A 21,376-nucleotide genomic window follows, 5' to 3' on the forward strand; every position below is an offset into this window, starting at 1 on the left:
AGTCTTTATTTACTGTATGACTGCGTACGCAAATTAGCGTCATCCTTAGAAGGTGTAGGCAGGATATTAGAAGATACAGGCAGGGCTATATAAAGGTTCATTTTAATATTAACAGATGGGGGCTCATCGAGTGAAGTCACTTACCTACTCACACGGCACATACGGCTATCGATATCTCAGCAAAGGGTGGAGTGGCCACATACAGGGTTTTCCTGTAACCTCTTTGTGCTGAAAAATTGCTATCCGTTTTCGTGTGAGCAAAGGAAGCTGACTAGAATCCAGGGACAAAAGAGGAAAAAGTTTGTTTTCCTTTGTTGATAGAACCTAATGTTTAAAAGGGTGCTGCAGTATTCAGTACGCGGCTGAGTCGCAGTTTTGCGCACAGTAAAAGATGCACTTTTGCGTACGCAGTTAAAAAGTCATTATACGGTTGTGTGGTAGTCACATTATTGTGTATGCGGCTGGTCGCACAATAGCGTATACATACTTCCGGTTCTGCTGCCACGTGTTTAAACAAAGCCGTTGGGGTTTACCTTTTTCAATTGTTATCAATATCTGGGTTAATGTGTATTTTTCAGCGCAGGAAAAAAGTGTGTAACAGTGAATATTTGTTGGACAAAGTTAAAGATATCGTATGATCCTTAAGGGCTAGGTGCAAGAGTTAGTTTAGCCGCTTGGTAAGTAGCTTTACCGTTCTATACACAGTAGCAGGTGTACATGTTGTCTTTGTTGTAGAGAGGTGCGTGGGAGTGGCCGACATACAAACTCCCATAGGTGTGGAAGTTGCCTTACTAAATCTTATCCGGGTGTGGAAGTTGCCTTTTTCAAATCTTATCCAGGTGTGTGGGCGCCGCCGACTTAAATCGTCCACAGGTAAGTGAAAGTATCTTGATTGTCTTTCACCAGTTTAAGTCTGTATTGAAAAGCGTAGGATTTTGTCTCAGAATGGGAGCCATGCAAACAGTAGAGATGTTAGGCAATGATGTGCTGCTAATGGAGGCGCCGATCGGATCAGCCCGTCGTATTATGCATACTAAGTACGGTACTTATGCAATAAGGTATTGTGATGTATGGTTTAAAATGACGATAAAGAGTGTTAGACCGTTTCCCAGAATTGGTAGTTTTGATAAGGATGTATTAGATAACGTCCGGGATCACATCAGTCTGATGCGCTCCCGAGAAAAAAAGGTAAAATATTTTGAATGTTTAAAATTGTGGCAGCATGAAGGGGATGCGTGGCTTAAAAATGTGCAAGCGACGCAAACTAGCATCGCGAGCGCATTGCCAGAAAATACATCCGCGACGCTGAATTGCAATACGGGCGAGCTGCAAAATGGCTCGCATGTGCAACAAGGTAGCGTTGTGGAGAGTATTGCCAGCTGTTCACGCTCACCTCCCCAACCTTATGTGGATGGAGGTGCAAGTACAGTTACCAAAAATACCCATAAAAATGTAACAAGCAATTTGTACCCTCTCTTAAGCAACCATAAAGAAAATGTTTATGATGTGGATGACGAGCCTATTGTAATGTCTGCCATTTCCCATGCTGTGCAAATGATAGATGCTGCATCACCACATAACGGGTGGTGCCGCCATCTCCATCGGTAACAGCAAGGGAAGTGTTAACACACTCTGCACCCATAGAGGAAGTTGTTAATACCATACATAGCAGCAGCAGATTAAACCCCCAGCCAGGTAACCAGGTCAAAGGTAGCAGCGCTGCCGGTCTGCATCCCATTCGGACGATAACTGTTCCGAATGGAAATGCAGATGCGAACAGTGTAGTGCCCACGAGGGAAGTAGTAATGCATTGTCCCTGGACAAGAGCAGAACTAAATTCCATCATTCAGGAGGAGGAGTGCAATGCCAATCAGGGGAGTGTCTGATTTATTTTAGTATTGTAATTGTTATGTTATTTTGGAAGAATAGTCCCAGAAGTTATGACCCTCACACATGTTGAAATGCTTGGTATACATAAAAACACACCATCACCATATCTTCACACGCAATATGAACATAGAGGCAAGAGAAATATGATACCTGGTGATGTGCATAAAGCCACTCAGTTAATTAGTGAGACAACTGGCTTTCAAGTTTTAGTGGCACTGGATCCCACCGGCATAGCTCGGGAAACACTAAATTTTAGATATATTCAGGAACTTGCTAAATTGATAGATAATATCACCGAGATGTATGATGACACATTCAGGTACACAGGGAGAGAAATGCAAGTGTACAAGAAAGAACTGGTGCAACACAGGCTAGTGTTGAATTATTTAACTGCTGTTACTGGAGGGTATTGCGTAACGTTAGCCACCCAATTTGGAGTAAAATGTTGCACTTATATCACCAATGATACCAGCAACCCTAAGGAGGTGATAGACTGGAAGATGGATGAGATTCTGCAGCTAAAGTGGGAATTTCATAAGAACCATAACGCTTTAGTGGCTGAAGTAGGGGAAAAGATAGAAGGATGGGTGTCATGGCTGAACCCAGTGAAATGGTTCTCAGGTCTAGGGGAATGGGTCCAGGAAGTGATCGCCAGCATAGGCAAATTCATGATCCTTATACTAATTGTCATCATAATAATTGGCATATGCGTCCGGTGTGTTCCTATTGTGTTGAAGTGTGGAAAATGTAAATGTAAGCCTAAGTTAAAATTACAACAGCAGATTGTGATAGCATGTTGTTCGCTATCAAAGGGTGGACTGTCAAAACTGGATTATTGGCTGAGACAAGATCAGTTTAAAATTGAAGCGTGTGCGACACCATCTTGCAAATGGCAGCTAGACTCCATTTTGGAAACAAGAATCTGCAAGACGCCATTTTGCGACCAGCATCACTTTAAGTTACAACTCAGGAGCTAAGAACAGATGGCAATGTTTTTGATAATCTACCAAGGGCAACTGGAAGAACAAGCTTCCTGAGTAAAAGTAAATAGAATAGACAATGAGTGTTTTTACATATAAATTGGGAATCCCTGTATGCAGACAAAGTATAGTTGTGGCAATTGTATATATATAATCCAGGCATTGATCTACACAATTGGATTTGTCTGAATCCTAAACAGGTTTTAGCCTCACACCCAGACAGGATGGCCCCAACTTCACAGCTTGAGGTGGTAACACAGTTGCATTTCACACAAGAGTCTGGGAGAACAAAATAGCTTTCTCCTTTGAACACAGGAAAGGTGGGGGCCTGCTGACAGAGGGCATGTGGAACTATCTGGCTCAGCATGTCACACTGCTAAGATGTTCACTTAGTGAGAGTTAAAGTGCACCCATCTTCTTATACACATTAATACGTCTTTATATCAAACCCCGAATACTCACACATTACATATTCACACATAAGGTTTAATAAGCTTTAAAGTATATGATTTAAGTTGGTTCAGTTAGTTTAAATGCTGTGAAACAAAGATATTTGATAACTAAGGTTCTATACATGTTAAGACAGCAGTGTTTGGGTTCGTACTGATGCATACTCTTTCAACACAATTCCGGTACTATCGGTGTGGAGATCGCATCAGGCATTCCCAACTCATGGACCGCAGACACTACAAGCAACAAAATGTATATTTTAGGAACAACTGTTAGGATGTAGCATGGGGGCGGGGAGGCAGAGACCCTCAGTTGTTAGAGGCTGGGCGAGTCTATTTGAACCAGCCTGTTAAATGCACTGGAACATATGCTTCTCCCCTGGGAACCAATGATATCAGCAACAAACATCTCTATTGTCCTGTCTATTCTGGGGGGGTATAAATATGTGTGCTCAAACGCTGGGATGGTAGTCTTCTTGCTGAATGCTGAATGACGACGGGGTTTCTTGCTGATGCCTATCACCGGGTCCGGTGTGTATGTATACTGTACTGGTCTGTATAATTCCTTTGTGTCTAATTGTGTCTAGATCAATAGCGTGTAACTGACTGTACTTTTACTTGAATACTTGTGCTTTGGAACCACAGATTCCAGGTCTAAGTCTTTATTTACTGTATGACTGCGTATGCAAATTCGCGTCATCCTTAGAAAGTGTAGGCAGGATATTAGAAGATACAGGCAGGGGTATATAAAGGTTAATTTTAATATTAACAGGAGAAATCACCGGGACTTGCTCTGACACCCCGACGGCACCCCCCCTGTGGACTAATTAAGCAATTGGAAGTATCCAATTAGCTTAATTAGTCCTTTATTACTTACCTTCTGCAGCAATGTTTTCAGCATCTTCTTCTTGATCCAGCGTCGGAAGCCGGGTCTTCTGCAGCAGCGGTGAGTATGTCAGTGTGTGTGCTGTATGTAAGTGTGTATTAGTGTGTGTGTATGAGTGTTGTGTGCGTGTGTCCCGATGTCAGTGTGCCCCCCCCGAGTCTCACTGTGGTCCCTCCGGAATGGGCGCTGGGAGAACTACATCTCCCAGCCGCCCTTGCCCCTCCCACCATTCCCCGGGACTCCCAGCAGCCCCCTCTCCAGTAAGAAGAGAGTGGGGAAGCCACCGGGAGCCGTGGAGAACCCCGCGCAGGTAAGTGTTTTTTATTTTCATTAATTTTACGCGGTGCAAGGTTTTCAATTATGAAAACCCCGCATCTACTATATTTTAAATTGAATCCCGCGGGTATCGGGAGCGCGCATACCCAAGGAATTCCAAAATTGGGCGTGAGGGGTGCAGGGATTTAGCCTCGGTAAACCTCATGCCCAATTGAATATGCCCCATTGCGTGTTGGTGTGACCATGCTTATTCCTATTTCTATTCTGCAACACTCTCTGCATCACACATGGCGCCTAAGAAGCCAAGAGTTGCTAAATCAGTGTCTCAAATATTCTTCTTCAAACCCTCATCTCAATCTCCTAAATCAAAAGTGGTTGAAGAGACTGCAACACGAAAGGGGTCCTCACCCTCTCACCCTGCACAAAGCGCAGGGTCGACTCCCCCATGCTCCTCACAAGATACTCCAGAGGATGGAGAAGTTCTTACAGTGGGCACAATGAAAAAACTCCTTTCTCAATTTAAAAATGATGTTGCAGCTGAGTTTCGGGCTACGCTTCATATATGTCAGCGCTCCATAGATGATTTTGGAGGCCGCACGAATGATTTGGAGATGAAAATTGGTGAAGTGGTGGTGTCACACAATGATCTCATCACAATGCATGAAGCAATGCAGAATGAAAAAGTATCACTTAAAGAAAAAGTATGTGAGTTGGAGGACCGTTCACGCTGAAATAATCTTAAATTACGAGGCGTTCCTGAGAATATCTCCAATAACAGCCTCCACAAATACGCAGTGTCTCTTTTTTAAAAGCTCCTACCTTCCGCGAAATCTATGGACCTTTTGCTTGGTCCCATTTACAGGCTCCCTAAAACCAAAAGGGCACCGTAGAACGCGTCAAGAGATGTCCTCATGCGTATGCACTACTTCCATATTAAAGAGGCTTTGATGAAGGCTGCCCGACCATCTGAGGAAAAGCCTGCTGTTATGGGTCAGTTGCAGTTATATGGAGATCTCTCAGGCTACTCTACAAAAGAGATGTTCACCCCAACCTATCACCTCTGCCCTTCGAAAAGCTGATATTCTCTACAGATAGAGATTTCCTACAAAACTTCTCATCTCACGCAAAGGCTCCTTGACCATCATATCCTCTGTTGAAGAGGGAGAGAAATTTCTTTCAGAGATGAAGATAGAAGAGTCTTCTTCGAGAACCTCTCCCCCCTGCCATATACAGAAGGACTGGTCTATTGCTGAATCATAATGTTTTCAATAATATTTTTTCCCTTGCCTATATTGTAGAGTTGGTTTGATACAAGAACCTTAAGATCTTAAGGAATCATCCTAATACTATTATGTAGCTATATTCTCCGGTATGCAGTTGGCCAGAGAATCAAATGGGTTCCTCTTTAGGCTAGGGAAACGTCCAGGTTATTTTATCTCAAGTCTATATGTATTGCTGTTCTAGGTTATAGTTATGACCAATTACTCTCAATGTTGATTAAGGTGGTGTATGACATGTGTTTATCTCCCCACGTACCCCCACTGTGTTGCCATGGTTAGGCAACCGTCTCTGACCTCAAGTGAGGTCATTTCAGTTTGCTCAACTTTTTGTTGTTATTCAATTTCTATGACTATTCTCTTATTTTTTTTATTTTTCTCTTTCCCTTTCCCTCTGCTTTTATTATTTTATTGCTGTAGTATGTCAAAATTCACTGATTCAAATTGTTGCTATACACAGTTCAGATGTCACAAGTTTCTATTTGGATTAAATTATCACATAATACTTTACAATGGTTAATTTAATATCAATTAATGCCAGAGGGCTTAACTCCCCGCATAAGAGAAGAAGACTTGCTTTAAATTATTTCCATAGACTAAAGGCAAAAATTGTGTTTCCTCTCCACTGGTGTTCAATAATGATAAATTTCCCCTTTGCTATATGGCAAGTGGTCCATCTAAAAAGCTGGAGTAGCTATCCTCATCTCGAAACAATGTTCATTTGTACTGTCAAAACAATATTTTGACCTGGGAGGGAGATATTTAGCGTTGGTGGGTCAATTGGAAGGTAAGGAGGTTACCAAAGTGTCCCTATATGCCCCCAATACACGTCAGTTGAATTTTTGTGGGCCATTTTGTGCCTTCCTCCAGAAATACGGTAAAGGTGCCATTATTATTATGGAAGACTTTAATCTGGTGCCCGATCCTTTGCTAGATAGGTCCAGAAACAGTTCACCCCGGAACAGGCAGGCTACCGAGTGCTCTAAGGGTTTCCGCCAGCTCCTTTTGGAGTATGAGCTATATGACATTTGGAGAATTAAACATCCAGCCGAAAGAGATTTCTCCTTTTTCTCACATGTACATGGCTCGTATTCGAGAATAGACTTAGTATTGGCTGATAAATATACGCTAACTTCTATTAGGAAAATAGATATTTTGCCTATGGAATGGTCTGACCACGCACCTATTTTTTTTTCATGGGACATTGCACATAGCAAGCTACTCCTGGCCCGTGAAGATTAGGTAAACATACGTTCTCAGCCGGGAGGGTCGTTAACACATTCAGCGATCCATTTCGGAATACTTAATTAATAACAAACCTGATAAGACCTCTGTCTTTAACTTCTGGTGTAACTTGAAGGCAGTTGTCCGGCGCTCTGCAATACAAATTGCCACCAATAAATATCCCCACGGACACATTGGAATTTCTAAAATCGTCCTTTAATTATTCATGGGAATCTTGTTCCCTGAAATACCTAGGATTGCGCTTGACTAGAACCAAAGATGTAATTGAATGCAATTATGACCCTCTTCTTACCACTTTTGAAGCAGCCATGAAAGACTGGATGCTTCATGAAGTATCCTGGCTGGGCAGAATAGCTGCCTTTAAAATGGTGCTCTTGCCAAAACTGCTGTATCTGTTCCGTAACATCCCCAGAGTTCTCCCTAAATTCATGTGCAATAAATTTAATAAAGCCATAGGCCGTTACATCTGGAAGGGGGGTAAGCCAAAGATAGCAAGAGCAACTCTCTCTTTTCCTAAACTGGAAGGAGTGGTGTTCCCAGATATAGAGAAATATCAGTATGCCTGTTTGTTAAATCAGGCGAAAGATTGGTTTGCAGAGGATATTATTAAGCCTTTTTGTAACATGTGAATTGGAGGCCGTAAAACCCTTAACCCTTTCAGACTTATTATGGCTCCCTGTCTCCGCACAGCCTCCAAGTTCCAAGCATTCTAGTTCAGTTAGTGCCACAATACAGGCATGGAATAGACTCGTTACTAGGTGCTAAGACATTTCCTTACCAACACCAGCACTCTCAACATCTTGTATAGCTAGATTAATTGGAAACTTAAAGGTGGAGCCTTGGAGGGCTACAGGATTGAACTCCCTGGGGGATATGATGTCTGGTGGAGGAGTGCTCTCCTTTTCTTAATTTCAGAGTAAGTTCAATCTCCCTAAACAGGATTTTTTCAAATGTCTGCAGATATGGCACTGGGTTCAGAGCTTGCCCACCTTCAAGGCCCAACATATATCCTTACCAGAGTTTATACTGAAACAGTTCCGGGGCATTACCATAGAGAGGGCATTGCATAGTGGTATCAACTTCTAATAACGGAGAATAGTCCAAATAAATTGACCTGCTTACAAAAATGGTAGTGTCACACTCTGCTCAAATTGTGTGACTTACCTTGCCATTTGCTGTAGGTCAGGATTTCTGCCTGACCTTGTTCGAGAACCATGCACTGACATCACCATCATGCACTATGTCAGCTGCTAGCATTCTACCAGTGGGAGTGCTCCTGCCTCAGCTGACCTTAGCAGTCTATCATGGACTTGCAGCAGATTCATATCCCCTGTGAGAACTCCCAATGGTGCCAGAGCAAAGAGTTACTTCCTAGTGTTAAGTTCTATCCTGTGGCTCCTTAGTGCAAAAAACCATCACTGCTACCTGGCTCTATATCTACAGTACCTGTGTCCTGATTGTGTGCTACTGTATTCCAGCTCAGGCCCTGATTCAGAGCCGGACGCTCTGACAGGGCGCTCGCTCTGAATCAGGGCCATCCCTCTGAATTTAAGAGCGGCCCCCTGGCCGCTCGCATAGCTGTGGGTGACCACCCACAGCTATAGCGAGTGGCCAAAATGATGGTCGCGATGGTCAAGACCATCACGACCATCGGGCTTGCAACGAGACCCTTGTGGTAGGGTCTCGTCTGCCGCAAGCCCTGGAGTGCTTTTGGCTCTATCAGAGCCAAAAGCACTCCCACTGACATCACTAGTGATGTCAGTGGGGTCGGCCCCAGATGGTAGGCGTTCCCATGGGAACGCCTCAGTCTGGGCAGCCATGCCCCTGGCGCGTCCACCAAAGGGGGCGTGCTGTCAATCACCATTTGGTGGCCGTCGTTATTCGGGTCTCGCGCATGCGCACGACGGAGCCACCTCCGTCGTGCGCATGCGCACTTGGCCAACATCGACCCGCTTGCGAGCGCTCAGCGCTCGCGAGCAGGTCTGAATCAGGCCCTCAGTGCAATCACCAGCTGCACTGATTAGAGGATTCCTGCAATCAGCCTCTGCAAACCTGTTCCTGACCATGGCTTGTTTCTGACCTGCTTCTGTCTAATCCCTGGTACTGCGTTTGGTTATCTGGTTCTGACCTTGGCTATCCTCTGTGACCTGTACACGTCTGCTCCCTGGTACCTTGTTTTCCATTTGGGTCTGACCCGGCCTGTTCACTACGCTGAAAGTTTTCTCTGCTTCATCCAGAGTTACCCAGCACCTGTATAGGAGAACCTATTCTGAGGGCCGCGACCTGTGTGTCGGACACAGCCCAGCCCATACCCTCTTGTGAGGGTCCCTGGTGAACACCGCCGGCACATTAGACTCCGCGCCTCAGAAATAGGTCATGCCAATCCCCAAATGCGGGTTGCGTCCATTTGCCCTCCGAGAGTTGTGACAGATTGCTCTGGCCCGAAAATATGGACGCTGCTGGTCAGACCCAAGTGGCAGACCCCAGTCTGGGTCTTATGAACGTGGTAAATAGATTTGAGATGACACAAGCAGGTATACTACAATACTTGGGAAAGATTTCTGGACTGCACAACCTGACTATATATATGATGGGAGGTGCTACCTGATGAGACTAATTGCAGGCACAGAAACAGACAAATCTCAGGTGCACAACTCCAAATTATTAATAATATATATAAATGCAATAAAATTTTGCAATCAATAGTTTGCAAAATTTTATTGCATTTATATATATTATTAATAATTTGGAGTTGTGCACCTGAGATTTGTCTGTTTCTGTGCATACTACAATACTTGGCTGATTGTTTTACCATGGCTTCTCAGTCTCAGAGAATTGTCTCAGACACAGTTAACCCTGCATACCTCCACTCACTGCTGAAGATTTTGCTGGTAACCTGCAACTATATAACTCAGTTAAAGGGACCACTACTCACAATTGTTCACAGACCTCCCAGTCACCAAGTAAATTGAATCCTGCACCGCTTGGAGTATTTCATCAAATGCTAGAGCAGCTGCAAAAGCTTTTAACCAACATTATGCTGATTCTACCTAAATTAATTTCTTCTGATTCTGACAAAAGCCCAACTCATTATAATAAAGCCAAGGAGTTTGCTGATTTAGGAACCTTAAAGACTGTGTCCTCCTCCTCTGTACTGAAAAGGGAGAAATATCAGAGTTTTCCACGGCCCAAGCTGTCGGAAGCTGACGTCAGCGGCGCAGGGAATTTCAACTTTGTCTTTCCTGGGGGGGTCCTGATCATTTTATAAAAGACTGTTCTCTCTGTAAATCAAGGAAGGGTGACAAGTCTCAGTGTCATAGTATTAATGCCAACGAACTATCTAGATTGTCACCTTCAGTTCCAGTTTCCACTACTCTAAATAGGAGTGCTAAGGAAGTTGCCCAAAGAGGAACTTCAGTTAAAAATTTGGGGTCCTATGACAAGAGCACCCAATTCCAGCCAAATGGGACTTCCTTTTAATCTCTCTGCGATGGGTCTGCGTAGTCACTGCGATTGCAATCCCGATCACAGTGAAGTGTTCGTGCACGCACACTGTGATGTATACGCATTGGAAGAATGCACAGTTGTGATCGCTGCTGAATCAGGCCCAGAGTCCAGTATAATCAGATAGTGGAGATGGGCCCAGAGCCCCTCAGCAATGTCCCAAGACACAAAGTATGAATACACTCCTGATTAAACAAATGTGGAAATGGCAGATGTTTAGTCACAGTACGCACACAGCAATGAACAGAGCCCAGGATACACCAATACCTGAGATGGGTCCAGAGCCCCTTAGCATAGCAGGCAAATTACCTTAACACCAGGTAAGTTAAGCACGGGTTCTACTTCTTACCACACTAGGTGAACTGTGTGGAGCTGAGAATCATGCAGATGGTGGTCGTGATAAAGCCGAAACATCAGCCAACGGAGAGAGTAGCAGCACTTGAACCAAGGAATGCAGGAACTGTAGCATTAAATAAAACCAAGAACATACAGCATAGGAACGGGATCAGTATGTATTACCGCCAGCCGCATGCCCGGCTGGGGTGAAGATCCTGACTGCTGCTAAAGGTAAGTAACCCTAATCCCCCCCCAACCCTCCCTTAGGGGTACCTAGCCCTAACCTGCCCCCGCAGTGCCTAACCCCCCCTTCCCCGCTGCCTAAACCTAAGTCTCCCGGGGGGGGTGCCTAACCCTAACCTCCCCTCGGGGGTGCCTAACCCTCACCCCCTCTTTGCCTAGCCTAAACCTAACCCTCCCAGGGGGGTGCCTAACCCTAAGTCCTCCCCGGGAGCCCTAAACCTAACCTTCCCCCCCCCCGCGGCTGTCCGTGCCCAGCTTACCTTCGATCAGGATGTCGGGCGTCAGGTTCCCGGTGTAGGTAAAATGACAAGCGTCGGGATTTCGACGCCTGTCATTTGTACCTTGCCGGGATTAGACAGTCAGGAGACCGGCTGTCGGGATTGCGTCCGTCAGCTTCCCGACTGCTTCCCATAGGAACCAGGTGCCTGATTCAGCAAGGAACACAGTTGTCAATACACACGCAATCGGCCAATTGTTTTATACTGTACATGCAATGCAGTGCGTGTGAGCGAATAAGCTATTGCGATCGGGACAAGCAGGCGATGGGTGGTGACAGGAAGGGGGGTGAACTCAGGCATGCCAGTGCGTTTCAATGATGCTGCAGGGGCGTGCATAAATTAGCCACTGCGCAGTCTGAGGTCTCATAGCCTGCGTGGTTGTTAGCAATTTCTGAGTAAGGTCAGAGCTTGCGCAAGTGTGCATGAGGCTACGATGGTACTCGGTACTCGATTGTACCAATGGTTTTGCAGACTTGCTAAACATTACGTATGTGTGCTAAGTAAAGTGGGCATCCTTGTGTAGTGCTGTGAGGGAATAGCGATTGCAATGAATTAGCATATTATTGCAGGTGAACTGCGTGCGTAATCTCTATTGCAAATGCATACGCAGTTGCGTACAGTAGTGAATCAGGTCCCAGGATGCTATCCCGGGACCAAATGCAATAACTGGCAGAGGTGGAATGCCAGAACAGAGCTTAGATATCAAACAGAGCCAATCAGCACTACCAGTTAACCACAGCTGTATAGCAGCTGAACTTAATTAAAAGCAAGCTCTCGTATGCAGGGTAATACCACAGCAGAAACTGGCATTCCCACATTTGCAGGCAGCACAACTGCATTACAGCTAGTGTGGAAAGTCAGCACATATATGGAAAGTCAGTAATAGACACTGACAACAAAGCAGAATCCTAACATCCAGGGTGAAAAAGGGGCAAATCCTAGAAATACTGTAATGATGGAACAGGGTTTCTGATGTCCATCCCTAGTCCGAAACAGCAGTTGAGCTCTCTAATTGGATGTGAAGAGAGAAAGAGAGGGCAGAGTCAAGGGGATGTAGTCAGGAAGCCGGCGTTCGAAATTGCGACCGCTGGCTTCCCGACAGTGAAATCCCGGCATGGGACTAATGATAGGAGTCTAAATACCGACGCCTATCATTAGCCCCACACTGAAATCCTGAGACCCGGCATACTGAACATAGGTAAGCCGGGCATCGGGAGGTGATAGCCGTGGGGGGAGGGTTAGATTTAGGGACTCCTGGGAGGTCTTAGGGTTAGGCACCCCCCGGGATGGTTAGGGTCAGGCTAGGGGAAGGGGGGGTTAGCGTCAGGCACCCCTGGGTGGAAGTTAGGTTTAGGCCCCCCCCCCCGGGAGGGTTAGGTGTAGGGGGCGGGGAGGGGGGGTTAGGTTTAGGCACCCCTGGGGGGGAGGTTAGGTTAGGCACTAGGGGGGAGGTTTTTTGTTAGGCACCCTTAAGGGAGGGTTAGGGTTATGGGGGGAGAGGGGAGGGTTAGGGGTCTTACTTACCTCTGTCAGGATCTTCATGTGCTGGCCTTCCAGCGTTGGTATTTAATCCGCCGGCCTTAGCTCTGGCAGTACTTCATTTTGAGTCGAGGACGACACCTATACAGCAGGCCTGATTCCTCAAGGATAGCAATTGCAAATGCAATAGCGAATACACATGCAGTCTCACTGCAATAGTATGCTACTCCTAGGGGCATATCTATAATGGGTGCAGGGTGTGCGGGGAACACGGGCCCCTGGGTCCAGGGAGGCCCCACAACGCACACCCTGCTCCCATAATATTACTTACCTCTCCGTAGTCCCACGTCGGCGCGGGGGTCCGGAGCTGTAAAACGACTGGAAAATGGCCGCGGTGGCCATTTTCCCGTCATTTGCGCATGCGCAGTACAGGGAGGAAGGCAGCTGTGGCCATTTTCCCGGTGACCTGTGCATACACTATAGACTCTGGGTACACTCTAGTGCCCAGAGTTTATAACTCCGGCGCTGGGCGTGCACAGCTCAGTGCGCTGCCGGCTGCCGGGCGGAGAGGAGGGGGCCCGTGTCGGAGACTGCACACGGGCCCCCTCCTCTCTAGAAACACCCCTGGCTACTCCATTGCAATCGCTATGCCGTCGCAGAACAACATAAGGACGCCCACTTTACCTTACACACATCCGTAATGTTTAGCAAGACTGCAAAACCATCGGTACCATCGCAGTCTCAAACACACTTGTACAAGCTCTGACCTTACTCAGGAATTGCTAACTTCATCGCACACTATGAATGCTCAGGCTGCGTAGGGCATCACAGTGGATAATTTATGCACGCCCATGCCATGGCATTCAAACGCACTGGCATGCCTGCGTTATGCCGACCCCCCCCATCACCACCCACAAACGGCATTGCCTGTCAATCACTCTGCGATGGGTCTGCATTGTCACTGCGATCGCAATCCCGATCGCAGCGGCCGGTTCATGCATGCACACCGTGATGCATGTGCAGAATGCAACAATCGGACAATTGCGTGCGTAATCGCAGTTGTGATCGGTAGTGAATCAGACCCAGAGTCCAGTATAATCTGATAGCTAAGACAGGCCCAGGGCCTCTCGGCAATTACCCAAGATACAATGTTGAATACACTCCTGATTAGACAAACGTGGAAATGGTAAATGTTTAATCATAGTGTGTACACGGCAATGCACAAAGGGCCTGATTCAGAATTGAACGCTCTGACCAGAACGCTCGCTCTGAATCAGGGCCCTCCTACCTTTTCTTGGAGCGTCCTCATGGACGCTCGCATAGCTGTGGGTTACCACCCACAGCTTATGCGAGCGTCCATGATGATGGTCGCGATGGTCTTGACCATCGCGACCATCGGGCTTGCGATGAGACCCTGCGGTATGGTCTCGCTTCCGCAAGCCCAGGAGTGATTTTGGCTCTATCAGAGCCAAAGTCACTCCCGCTGACATCATTACTGATGTCAGTGGGGCCGGCTTCAGACGGTAGGCATTCCCATGGGAACGCCTCCGTCTGACAGGCACGCCCCCGGCACGCCCACCAAAGGGGGTGTGCTGTCAATCAACATCGACAGCACGCCCCCTTTGGTGCGGGACCCGGAGCGATGGAGAGCCCGTCGCTCACTGGGTCTCGCGCATGCGCACGACGGAGCTCCCTCCGTCGTGCGCATGCGCAGTGGGGGAACATCGACCCGCTTGCGAGCATACTGCCGCTCACGAGCGGGTCTGAATGACCTCCAAAGTTCAGGATACACCAGTAACTGAGATGGTCCCAGGCTCCCTCCGCATAACTGACAAATGACCTTAACACCAGGCAAGCTAAGCACAAGGGCGAAGGAGGTGAGAGATAGCATTTGCAGAGGGAAAGACGATGCTTTCAGTGTTCAAGTAATGAATTTTAATAAGCGGTTGGATATACAAGATGAGATGGCTGACACGCAGCAGGTGATACGGGAGACAACAGGAGGGGAGAGGTCATGGTAAGAGGTACATATGGGTGCCATCGGCGTGCAAGTTAAATTCAAGAGGGATGGACATACAATTGGAAACAGATGCTTAGCATCCTTCAATGTTCCTGACACAATGGAAATACTTTCTCCATCAAATAGGTTTTCTATGGTTCCAATTTATTGGATGCTGCTCTCCGATGCCCATCTGATGACTGCCTACTTGTATTCAGCTGTTGACACCAGCTCATTTGCACACATGTGAGGCTCTGACTGCTTGCAATTAGTATAACCATTGATAGTCATACAATTGAATGGTTTACAAATGATGGCTACTAGTCATCACATCATGTGATTTGATATCACAAGCCCACAACCATTCAATATCCAAAACAACAGGTGAGCAGGGGCGTATCTAGCCATTGGCCAGGATGGCACTTGCCAGGGGCGCCGGCCAAGGGGGGGGGGGCGCCGTCCGGCAGTGCCACACATGGCCAAGGGATAGATTAGTGTCTGCTGACCTGGCCTCAGCTGGTGTTGTCTCCTCCTCCCCCTCTGTGCCATGCTGCCATTGGCTGCTGCCTGGCGGGTGGGGGTCATGCAGACGCGGTGGTATTGACTGGGCCATTTCCTACTGCCGGTCTCCATGTTCACGCCCTCCTGCAGGTGACACGCTGCGACCTCCGCGGGCTCCACATCACGCTGCATACCCGCAATATTGCACCCCGGCTGCTGCACGGCAGGCTGCGATCTCCATGGGGCTCCTCATCACGCCGCACACCCGCAACATGGCGGCCTGGCTGCTGCACAGCTCAACTCGCTAGGAGCAAGGATGCTTCCCCGAGACCCTGCATCCATCATCGGCGCTGAGCTACTGACCTTGCATGGCTGAAAGGTATAACCCAGGGGGGGGGACTCTCAGCTGCTGCAGAACCTTTTCCGGTGGGTGGGGCTCAGCTGCTGCAGAACCTCTTCCTGGTGGGGACTCACATCAATTACTTTCAGAATGTTGAGGGCTTATTTATAACATTTATGACTACCATTGAATGGATGTTGTTTCCTACTGTCTATCCTTTGTGTTTTCCTGTGTCTGTCCCCTCAGTTTCTCTTCTGCCCCACAGTCTCTCTCTCCTGCCATTCAGTCTCTCTCTCCTGCCCCTCGGTGTTACTCTCCTGACCCTCAGTCTCTCTCTCCTGCCCCTCAGTTTCTCTTTCTTGCCACTCAGTCTCTCTCTCTCTCTCTCTCTCTCCTGCCCCTCAGTGTCTTACTCTCCTGCCCCTCAGTGTCTTACTCTCCTGCCCCTCAGCGTCTTACTCTCCTGCCCCTCAGCGTTTTACTATCCTGCCCCTCAGCATCTTACTCTCCTGCCCCTCAGCGTCTTACTCTCCTGCCCCTCAGCGTCTTACTCTCCTGCCCCTCAGCGTCTTACTCTCCTGCCCCTCAGCGTCTTACTCTCCTGCCCCTCAGCGTCTTACTCTCCTGCCCCTGAGTGTCTTACTCTCCTGCCCCTCAGCATCTTACTCTCCTGTCCCTGAGTGTCTTACTCTCCTGCCCCTCAGCGTCTTACTCTCCTGCCCCTCTGCATCTTACTCTCCTGCCCCTCAGTCTCTCTCTCTCTCCTGCCCCTCAGTCTCTCTCTTTCTCCTGCCCCTCAGTGGCTCATGCTCCTGTTCCTTAGTCTGTCTCTCTCTTGCCCCTGAGGGAGATGGCTATGGAGACAAAATGTAATTATTCAGAAAATATTGAGGGAGGGGGGCGCCAGTCCATCACTTTGCCAGGGGTGCTCAGGCTCCTAGATACACCCCTGCAGGTGAGTTCACCAAGGTAAAGAGTTATAGAGGGAGAGGAGGAGGGGCCCAAGTAGAGAGTCTTGAGAACATCAACAGGAAATGGGGGAGGTCTAGGCAAGTGTGGAGGCAAAGAAAGAAAAGTCTGACAAGTAGGAAGAAATTTATGAGAGAGTGGTGCCATAGAGCCCAACGGAGTGGAGACTTTACGAGGAGGGGTAGCCAATGTCCAATGCCACCCATCAAGAAGGATCAGCATAGAGAAGTGATCCTTGGATTTGGCAGAGAGGAAGTCAATGGTGACTTTTGTAAGGGCAGTTTCAGTTGAATGGAGGAGACGAAACTGGATTGCAGAGGGTCAAGGAGGGTGTCAGTGGAGAGGAAGGAGGTAAGCCAGTTGTAAACAACCCACTCATGGAGTATGGAGGTCCAAGGGAGAAAAGGGATTTGGCGAAAGTTAGAGAGGGAGGAAGGTTCTAGGGAGGGTTTCTTAAGAATGGAGGAGACCAAGACATGTTTTAAGCATTAGGGAAAGGTAACTGACCTGAAATGATAGGTTGAGCCGGTGGGCAATGTGAGAGCAGGCACCAGGAGCAAGGAATCAGAGTATGAGGGGTTGAGTGGACAGGTTTAGGGACTAGGGACTTCCCACCTACAATATTTTTCCAATATCTAATATTTAATGATGATAATCAATGGCTCTGCAATTGATGCACAATGTTTCCCCAACATCGGTAATTACCAATTGATGGTCAGTATATGCACATGCATACACGGGGCCCCACGCATGCGCATAGTGGGTCTGAAGTCACCATCGGGGGGAAGCCACTGATGTTTTACCATTGGTGACCTCCCATCAATGGTAAAAAAGGAGATTTATGTTCCTATCTGGTTAAATCCTTTTCTTCGAGATCCATAGGGGACACAGGCAGAGACCATGAGTATAGGGTTAGGCAGGAGGGGAGCTTCTTCTCCCAGCAGCCCCAGATCCTCCCCCCTATACACCACCCCCAGCCTCAGGCAGGCTTGTTAAGTTAGCAAGCCCAAGGCAGGAGCGAGAAAGAGGAGAAGGAAGACTGACAATACAATACACAGACAGGCCCAAACACCTAGAAATGCTAAAAGAAGAACTGAAAGCAGAGTAAAAATGCCACAAGCCTGGTGCATCAGGGTGGGCGGCCTGTGTCTCCCGTGGATCTCAAAGAAAAGGATTTAACCAGGTAAGAACATAAATCTCCTTTTCTTTATCAATCCATAGGAGACACAGGCAGAGACCATGGGATGTCCCAAAGCAATCCCATTACAGGAGGGGACGTGCCAGAGCTGCACTGAGAACCCTTCAACCAAAAGCCGCATTTGCGCTAGCGAAGGTGTCAAATTAACAGAACTGGAGGAAACTATGGATGGAGGACCATAGGGCCACTCTACAAAGCTACTCAGCCGAGCACTGAGTATAACACTCAATATAATTATATAGAGAAGATTTTGGTTAGGCACTGATCAATCCTTAAAAAGACCCATTGTTGGGAGATATACTCCCCAAGAAGCCAAAATGCATCTATAAGAAAGCCCCCAACTTGGGTAACAAGTTGGTTAAATGTGCCTTACCTCCAAGTAAACTTCCTACTAATATTAAGTCTAAAGGTTTTAACCGCTGCGGTATGTGCATGTGTTGTAGGGAAGAGAAAAATGTGGATGGATTGAATAAACTTGAGGAATTATTGATCAATGGAAAAAAGTGTAACATCAATGATTTTATTACTTGCAACATGAACAGTCTGGTTTATACAATTCAATGTGCATGCAATTTATTTTATATTGGCAGGACCTCTAGACCTTTAAAAGTGCGTATGGGGGAGCACATTAGAAACATCAAGAAAGGTCTAGAGAGCCATGCATTATCATTGCATTTTAAAAATGTACATGACTGTTCCACAACAGGTATTAAATGTTTTGCAGGCATCAAATTGGTAAAAGGCAATTGGAGAAGGAATGACCTTATGGGCCAATTAGCCAGATGCGAGATGAAATATATTTATTTTTTATATGATTTTGATACTCTAATACCTGATGAGTTAAAATGGTTTCTATAACATTTTTTCCATACCACCTATTTTTATACTTCTCTATTCTACTAAAGGGCGGTGGAGTCGTCATCCTTAATAAAATAGATTACATCAAAGAAGCCTTGAATCAACTTCAGGATGTATCTTTCCATCAGATTTTGGGTGGTGATCCAACATTGGCATTTCAAAAAGAAATTAAGGTATTATTAGAAGACGCAGTAGATATATTATTAATAAGGATGAATTATATTTTCTGTTTGTGTGTCACCCTATCATGCCGGAGTTTTATTATTTACCCAAGATCCACAAGTCTTTAATTTCACCACCGCGGCATCCTATTATTTCGGGGATAGATTCACTCACTTCTAATTTGTCCTTTTTTGTTGATCACTTCTTGCAAAATTATGTGGCTGCTCAAAGGTCGCATATTTGAGATACTATTGATTTATTCGAGAAATTGAAAACTATTGCCTGGTATCCGGGCTATGGGTTCCTTACCCTGGACGTCCAGGAACTTTATACAAATATCCCACATGAGGCTGGAATTCTGGCAGTCAGAAAGATATTGGACAGAGATGCTAATACCTCTGAGGACCAACGAGAATTTTTATTAAACTGCATTAGTTTTATTTTGACACAGAATAATTTTATTTTTTACTCCACCCACTACTTACAGCTTCACGGGATGGCCATGGGCACCAGATTTACTCCTAGCTTTGCCAATATTTACATGGGCATATTTGAAGATCTACATATATGGTATGGACCAGACGGAGCGAGTCTGGTGTTCTTTGGCCGTTATAGAGATGATTTATTTTTTATTTGGGATGGGGATATTACTTCTGCCACTGATTTCACGGATCTTTTGAACACTAACACCATGAATTAACGTTTTACTTTGCACTTTAGTCACTTTTCTATTAATTATTTGGATGTTACTTTATCAGTTGTAGATGATAAAATTGTCTCGACTCTATACACAAATGTGGGTTGCAGTTCTTATCTACATTATAACAGTAGACACCTCCGCCCTTGGATTGATAATATCCCGAAAAGACAAATGGGAAAGATTAGTAATAATAGCACTAGAGATGAGGATTTTCATCTACATGCTGATAAACTGAAAGATAATTTCTTGGATAGGGGTTATCCCTTAAGATTGATAGAGAATGCAAACATCCATGATGAAACAGTATACAAATCCAAACCCAAACAAAACATTGACTCTTGTGCCAATAGTAAGATTGAGCTAGATGGAATTCTAGACTGTTCAGGATAATATGAAAAATAAATCTTCAAAAAAAACTATAAAAAGAGACACTTCCCTATTGTTTTTTTCTCAATTTAACAACGAATCGAGACAGATAAAATCCATTATTAATTAGAACTATAAAATCTTACAATTTTAAAACAGAAAAGAATTTGAAAAGCTTCTTAAATCCAAGCACCTTCAAACATTATGCCCAGATGGTTTAAATTAAGCACTAGAATATAATGATTAGAATTGTTGGCTGAAGATGTGGGGCAGGTTGTCATTGCGCCATATGTACTGTCTGGTCAATGGAGTGATCATGACCCCCTCCACATCCCCCACCTGATCTCTCCCAGTATGGTCATGTTTTTTCTTTGTTGGATGGCATATTTATGTAGTAGTCTTATTACTAAATTATTAAATTAATTTTAAATTATGTTTTTGTACTATTTGGAGATGGTTTACTTTAATACTATATCCAACATGCAAGAGTATTATATAGCAATGCAATAATATTAATGACTACTATTAGATTTTCTAGATTAATATGAGTAGTAATACTGTTTCAGTATTACTAGTAGTAATGAAGATGTACACTGTGTATTATTGTTTATAATGGTAGTGTTGATCAAATTTGTGAATGCTAATATTACAATTTTTTATTATTAGGACTGGTAAAAAATTATTATTGATGTTAAGGGTAATAATCGATTAAATAGATAGCTCCTTTTAATAATGGGGTCCGAAAGTTTTGCTCTTCTTTCTTGAGGCTAATACAACGTTTTTTGGAGAATTTTCTCCATTTACTCTCCTCTATGCTATCCAGTTGGTGTTTTTCAGAATAGATAAATATTTATTAGAGTTAGCACTCTGACCAAGCTATGTCATATTTTTGTTGGGACATTAGGGTTTTATTTATGAATTTATACTAGCCAATATTGACTTTATATAATTTTTAATTGGTATATGTTATTTACATTTTAGAATTAAATTGTATGGTTTATAATTTATTATATTATTATACTAAAGGAGAATATATGTATATAAGATTTCCATTTTTAATATTGTATACCGATAGATATTTCTTGTCTAATGACCACTTGAAAAGTTTTGTTCACAGGGTAAATGAGAATATATACGATCACCTCTGCTGAACATAGAGACAGATCACTTATGGTTAAAACTGATTAACTAATTGTCCAATCACTTCTGTCCTTGTGTTATTTAAACTGCTCAATGGATAGAGGAGAGCATTCCAGCTTGAAAAAGGCTATGGTGGTAGCCAAAACTGCTCTCCTACAGGAACATCGGGGATTCCATTTTTTGTCCATCTGCCTGCTACAAATCAATACGCAGCCACTAACCAGGACCTATTATCCGCTACAAATTCCACACCGCTAGGATGCTGCAGAGATGGGAGCCGACCGCGACTGCAGTGTAACA

Source organism: Taudactylus pleione, unplaced genomic scaffold (assembly GCF_031769625.1).
Source record: "Taudactylus pleione unplaced genomic scaffold, aTauple2 ptg000069l, whole genome shotgun sequence".
Taxonomy (NCBI): domain Eukaryota; kingdom Metazoa; phylum Chordata; class Amphibia; order Anura; family Myobatrachidae; genus Taudactylus; species Taudactylus pleione.